The sequence below is a fragment of the Melozone crissalis genome, unplaced genomic scaffold, assembly GCF_028551555.1.
Source record: "Melozone crissalis strain CALT ecotype California unplaced genomic scaffold, PUWL_Pcris_2 ptg000276l_1, whole genome shotgun sequence".
Lineage (NCBI taxonomy): Eukaryota > Metazoa > Chordata > Aves > Passeriformes > Passerellidae > Melozone > Melozone crissalis.
Window position 1 is genome coordinate 113884 of NW_026536030.1, and position 6699 is coordinate 120582.

The window sequence follows — 6699 nt, forward strand, 5'->3', positions numbered from 1 at the left end:
GACCACTCTCCTGCCTTTCCTATTCGCATGAACATTCGATTGGAAGCTGTTTTGGACAACTTTCTTTCTCTTCTTGCAAAACACTCGGCAGACCTCCGTGCAGCCTCTAGAACACGATGGGAGATGTTTTTTGTGCTGGCACAGTTTCTCCTTGCCAGACAGAGTGGAAAAGCTTTTTGCTAACATGTAGACAAGAAGAGAGGCTAAAGACGAAGGTACGGTGCTCTGCAGAGCTAAGCACATCTCCCGGACCTCTTTCGGCAGAAGGCGCACACCGCAGAGCACTGTGAGCGGCAGAATCGTCTTTGCGCGAAGAAGCAGCTTCTTCGTCTCCGGGAGGCGGAGAGAGCGGCAACTTCGCAAAGGTGATGAAACAAGCTGTACAACACTGCGATTGTGTGCGCAGCTTGCCAACTGTGAGAAAACAGTACCTGACCACTCTCCTGCATTTTCTAATCACATGAACATTCGATTGAAAGCTGTTTTGGACAACTTTCTTTCTCTTCTTGCAAAACACTCGGCAGACCTCCGTGCAGCCTCTAGAACACGATGGGAGATGTTTTTTGTGCTGGCACAGTTTCTCCTTGCCAGACAGAGTGGAAAAGCTTTTTGCTAAGATGTAGACGAGAAGAGAGGCTAAAGACGAAGGTACGGTGCTCTGCAGAGCTAAGCACCGCTCCCGGACCTCTTTCGGCAGAAGGCGCACACCGCAGAGCACTGTGAGCGGCAGAATCGTCTTTGCGCGAAGAAGCAGCTTCTTCATCTCCGGGAGCCGGAGAGAGCGGCAGCTTCGCAAAGGTGATGAAACAAGCTGTACACCACTGCGATTGTGTGCGCAGCTTGCCAACTGAGAGAAAACAGTACCTGACCACTCTCCTGCCTTTTCTATTCACATGAACATTCGATTGCAAGCTGTTTTGGACAACTTTCTTTCTCTTCTTGCAAAACACTCGGCAGACCTCCGTGCAGCCTCTAGAACACGATGGGAGATGTTTTTTGTGCTGGCACAGTTTCTCCTTGCCAGACAGAGTGGAAAAGCTTTTTGCTAAGATGTAGACGAGAAGAGAGGCTAAAGACGAAGGTACGGTGCTCTGCAGAGCTAAGCACCGCTCCCGGACCTCTTTCGGCAGAAGGCGCACACCGCAGAGCACTGTGAGCGGCAGAATCGTCTTTGCGCGAAGAAGCAGCTTCTTCGTCTCTGGGAGCCGGAGAGAGCGGCAACTTCGCAAAGGTGATGAAACAAGCTGTACAACACTGCGATTGTGTGCGCAGCTTGCCAACTGAGAGAAAACAGTACCTGACCACTCTCCTGCCTTTTCTATTCACATGAACATTCGATTGCAAGCTGTTTTGGACAACTTTCTTTCTCTTCTTGCAAAACACTCGGCAGACCTCCGTGCAGCCTCTAGAACACGATGGGAGATGTTTTTTGTGCTGGCACAGTTTCTCCTTGCCAGACAGAGTGGAAAAGCTTTTTGCTAAGATGTAGACGAGAAGAGAGGCTAAAGACGAAGGTACGGTGCTCTGCAGAGCTAAGCACATCTCCCGGACCTCTTTCGGCAGAAGGCGCACACCGCAGAGCACTGTGAGCGGCAGAATCGTCTTTGCGCGAAGAAGCAGCTTCTTCGTCTCCGGGAGCCGGAGAGAGCGGCAGCTTCGCAAAGGTGATGAAACAAGCTGTACAACACTGTGATTGTGTGCGCAGCTTGCCAACTGAGAGAAAACAGTACCTGACCACTCTCCTGCCTTTTCTATTCACATGAACATTCGATTGCAAGCTGTTTTGGACAACTTTCTTTCTCTTCTTGCAAAACACTCGGCAGACCTCCGTGCAGCTTCTAGAACACGATGGGAGATGTTTTCTGTGCTGGCACAGTTTCTCCTTGCCAGACAGAGTGGAAAAGCTTTTTGCTAAGATGTAGACGAGAAGAGAAGCTAAAGAAGCAGGTATGGTGCTCTGCAGAGCTAAGCACAGCTCCCCGGCCTCTTTCGGCAGAAGCCACACACTGCAGAGCACTGTGAGCGGCAGAATCGTCTTTGCGCGAAGAAGCAGCTTCTTCGTCTCCGGGAGCCGGAGAGAGCGGCAACTTCGCAAAGGTGATGAAACAAGCTGTACAACACTGCGATTGTGTGCGCAGCTTGCCAACTGAGAGAAAACAGTACCTGACCATCTCCTGCCTTTTCTATTCACATGAATATTTGATTGCAAGCTGTTTTGGATAACCTTCTTTCTCTTCTTGCAAAACACTCGGCAGACTTCCGTGCAGCCTCTAGAACACGATGGGAGATGTTTTCTGTGCTGGCACAGTTTCTCCTTGCCAGACAGAGTGGAAAAGCTTTTTGCTAAGATGTAGACGAGAAGAGAGGCTAAAGACGAAGGTACGGTGCTCTGCAGAGCTAAGCACCGCTCCCGGACCTCTTTCGGCAGAAGGCGCACACCGCAGAGCACTGTGAGCGGCAGAATCGTCTTTGCGCGAAAACGCAGCTTCTTCGTCTCAGGGAGCCAGAGAGAGCGGCAACTTGGCAAAGGTGATGAAACAAGCTGTACAACACTGCGATTGTGTGCGCAGCTTGCCAACTGAGAGAAAACAGTACCTGACCACTCTCCTGCCTTTTCTATTCACATGAACATTCGATTGCAAGCTGTTTTGGAAAACTTTCTTTCTCTTCTTGCAAAACACTCGGCAGACCTCCGTGCAGCCTCTAGAACACGATGGGAGATGTTTTTTGTGCTGGCACAGTTTCTCCTTGCCAGACAGAGAGGAAAAGCTTTTTGCTAAGATGTAGACGAGAAGAGAGGCTAAAGACGAAGGTACGGTGCTCTGCAGAGCTAAGCACCGCTCCCGGACCTCTTTCGGCAGAAGGCGCACACCGCAGAGCACTGTGAGCGGTAGAATCGTCTTTGTGCAAAGAATCAGCTTCTTCGTCTCCGGGAGCCGGAGAGAGCGGCAGCTTCACAAAAGTGATGAAACAAGCTGTACAACACTGCGATTGTGTGCGCAGCTTGCCAACTGAGAGAAAACAGTACCTGACCACTCTCCTGCCTTTTCTATTCACATGAACATTGGATTGCAAGCTGTTTTGGACAACTTTCTTTCTCTTCTTGCAAAACACTCGGCAGACCTCCGTGCAGCCTCTAGAACACGATGGGAGATGTTTTTTGTGCTGGCACAGTTTCTCCTTGCCAGACAGAGTGGAAAAGCTTTTTGCTAACATGTAGACAAGAAGAGAGGCTAAAGACGAAGGTACGGTGCTCTGCAGAGCTAAGCACCGCTCCCGGACCTCTTTCGGCAGAAGGCGCACACCGCAGAGCACTGTGAGCGGCAGAATCGTCTTTGCGCGAAGAAGCAGCTTCTTCATCTCCGGGAGCCGGAGAGAGCGGCAGCTTCGCAAAGGTGATGAAACAAGTTGCACAACACTGCGATTGTGTGCGCAGCTTGCCAACTGAGAGAAAACAGTACCTGACCACTCTCCTGCCTTTTCTATTCGCATGAACATTCGATTGGAAGCTGTTTTGGACAACTTTCTTTCTCTTCTTGCAAAACACTCGGCAGACCTCCGTGCAGCCTCTAGAACACGATGGGAGATGTTTTTTGTGCTGGCACAGTTTCTCCTTGCCAGACAGAGTGGAAAAGCTTTTTGCTAAGATGTAGACGAGAAGAGAGGCTAAAGACGAAGGTACGGTGCTCTGCAGAGCTAAGCACATCTCCCGGACCTCTTTCGGCAGAAGGCGCACACCGCAGAGCACTGTGAGCGGCAGAATCGTCTTTGCGCGAAGAAGCAGCTTCTTCGTCTCCGGGAGGCGGAGAGAGCGGCAACTTCGCAAAGGTGATGAAACAAGCTGTACAACACTGCGATTGTGTGCGCAGCTTGCCAACTGTGAGAAAACAGTACCTGACCACTCTCCTGCATTTTCTATTCACATGAACATTCGATTGCAAGCTGTTTTGGACAACTTTCTTTCTCTTCTTGCAAAACACTCGGCAGACCTCCGTGCAGCCTCTAGAACACGATGGGAGATGTTTTTTGTGCTGGCACAGTTTCTCCTTGCCAGACAGAGTGGAAAAGCTTTTTGCTAAGATGTAGACGAGAAGAGAGGCTAAAGACGAAGGTACGGTGCTCTGCAGAGCTAAGCACATCTCCCGGACCTCTTTCGGCAGAAGGCGCACACCGCAGAGCACTGTGAGCGGCAGAATCGTCTTTGCGCGAAGAAGCAGCTTCTTCGTCTCCGGGAGCCGGAGAGAGCGGCAACTTCGCAAAGGTGATGAAACAAGCTGTACAACACTGCGATTGTGTGCGCAGCTTGCCAACTGTGAGAAAACAGTACCTGACCACTCTCCTGCATTTTCTAATCACATGAACATTCGATTGAAAGCTGTTTTGGACAACTTTCTTTCTCTTCTTGCAAAACACTCGGCAGACCTCCGTGCAGCCTCTAGAACACGATGGGAGATGTTTTTTGTGCTGGCACAGTTTCTCCTTGCCAGACAGAGTGGAAAAGCTTTTTGCTAAGATGTAGACGAGAAGAGAGGCTAAAGACGAAGGTACGGTGCTCTGCAGAGCTAAGCACCGCTCCCGGACCTCTTTCGGCAGAAGGCGCACACCGCAGAGCACTTTGAGCGGCAGAATCGTCTTTGCGCGAAGAAGCAGCTTCTTCATCTCCGGGAGCCGGAGAGAGCGGCAGCTTCGCAAAGGTGATGAAACAAGCTGTACACCACTGCGATTGTGTGCGCAGCTTGCCAACTGAGAGAAAACAGTACCTGACCACTCTCCTGCCTTTTCTATTCGCATGAACATTCGATTGGAAGCTGTTTTGGACAACTTTCTTTCTCTTCTTGCAAAACACTCGGCAGACCTCCGTGCAGCCTCTAGAACACGATGGGAGATGTTTTTTGTGCTGGCATAGTTTCTCCTTGCCAGACAGAGTGGAAAAGCTTTTTGCTAAGATGTAGACAAGAAGAGAGGCTAAAGACGAAGGTACGGTGCTCTGCAGAGCTAAGCACCGCTCCCGGACCTCTTTCGGCAGAAGGCGCACACCGCAGAGCACTGTGAGCGGCAGAATCGTCTTTGCGCGAAGAAGCAGCTTCTTCGTCTCTGGGAGCCGGAGAGAGCGGCAACTTCGCAAAGGTGATGAAACAAGCTGTACAACACTGCGATTGTGTGCGCAGCTTGCCAACTGAGAGAAAACAGTACCTGACCACTCTCCTGCCTTTTCTATTCACATGAACATTCGATTGCAAGCTGTTTTGGACAACTTTCTTTCTCTTCTTGCAAAACACTCGGCAGACCTCCGTGCAGCCTCTAGAACACGATGGGAGATGTTTTTTGTGCTGGCACAGTTTCTCCTTGCCAGACAGAGTGGAAAAGCTTTTTGCTAAGATGTAGACGAGAAGAGAGGCTAAAGACGAAGGTACGGTGCTCTGCAGAGCTATGCACATCTCCCGGACCTCTTTCGGCAGAAGGCGCACACCGCAGAGCACTGTGAGCGGCAGAATCGTCTTTGCGCGAAGAAGCAGCTTCTTCGTCTCCGGGAGCCGGAGAGAGCGGCAGCTTCGCAAAGGTGATGAAACAAGCTGTACAACACTGCGATTGTGTGCGCAGCTTGCCAACTGAGAGAAAACAGTACCTGACCACTCTCCTGCCTTTTCTATTCGCATGAACATTCGATTGGAAGCTGTTTTGGACAACTTTCTTTCTCTTCTTGCAAAACACTCGGCAGACCTCCGTGCAGCCTCTAGAACACGATGGGAGATGTTTTTTGTGCTGGCACAGTTTCTCCTTGCCAGACAGAGTGGAAAAGCTTTTTGCTAAGATGTAGACGAGAAGAGAGGCTAAAGACGAAGGTACGGTGCTCTGCAGAGCTAAGCACCGCTCCCGGACCTCTTTCGGCAGAAGGCGCACACCGCAGAGCACTGTGAGCGGCAGAATCGTCTTTGCGCGAAGAAGCAGCTTCTTCGTCTCCGGGAGCCGGAGAGAGCGGCAACGCTGCAAAGGTGATGAAACAAGCTGTACAACACTGCGATTGTGTGCGCAGCTTGGCAACTGTGATAAAACAGTACCTGACCACTCTCCTGCATTTTCTAATCACATGAACATTCGATTGCAAGCTGTTTTGGACAACTTTCTTTCTCTTCTTGCAAAACACTCGGCAGACCTCCGTGCAGCATCTAGAACACGATGGGAGATGTTTTTTGTGCTGGCACAGTTTCTCCTTGCCAGACAGAGTGGAAAAGCTTTTTGCTAAGATGTAGACGAGAAGAGAGGCTAAAGACGAAGGTACGGTGCTCTGCAGAGCTAAGCACCGCTCCCGGACCTCTTTCGGCAGAAGGCGCACACCGCAGAGCACTTTGAGCGGCAGAATCGTCTTTGCGCGAAGAAGCAGCTTCTTCATCTCCGGGAGCCGGAGAGAGCGGCAGCTTCGCAAAGGTGATGAAACAAGTTGCACAACACTGCGATTGTGTGCGCAGCTTGCCAACTGAGAGAAAACAGTACCTGACCACTCTCCTGCCTTTTCTATTCGCATGAACATTCGATTGGAAGCTGTTTTGGACAACTTTCTTTCTCTTCTTGCAAAACACTCGGCAGACCTCCGTGCAGCCTCTAGAACACGATGGGAGATGTTTTTTGTGCTGGCACAGTTTCTCCTTGCCAGACAGAGTGGAAAAGCTTTTTGCTAAGATGTAGACGAGAAGAGAGGCT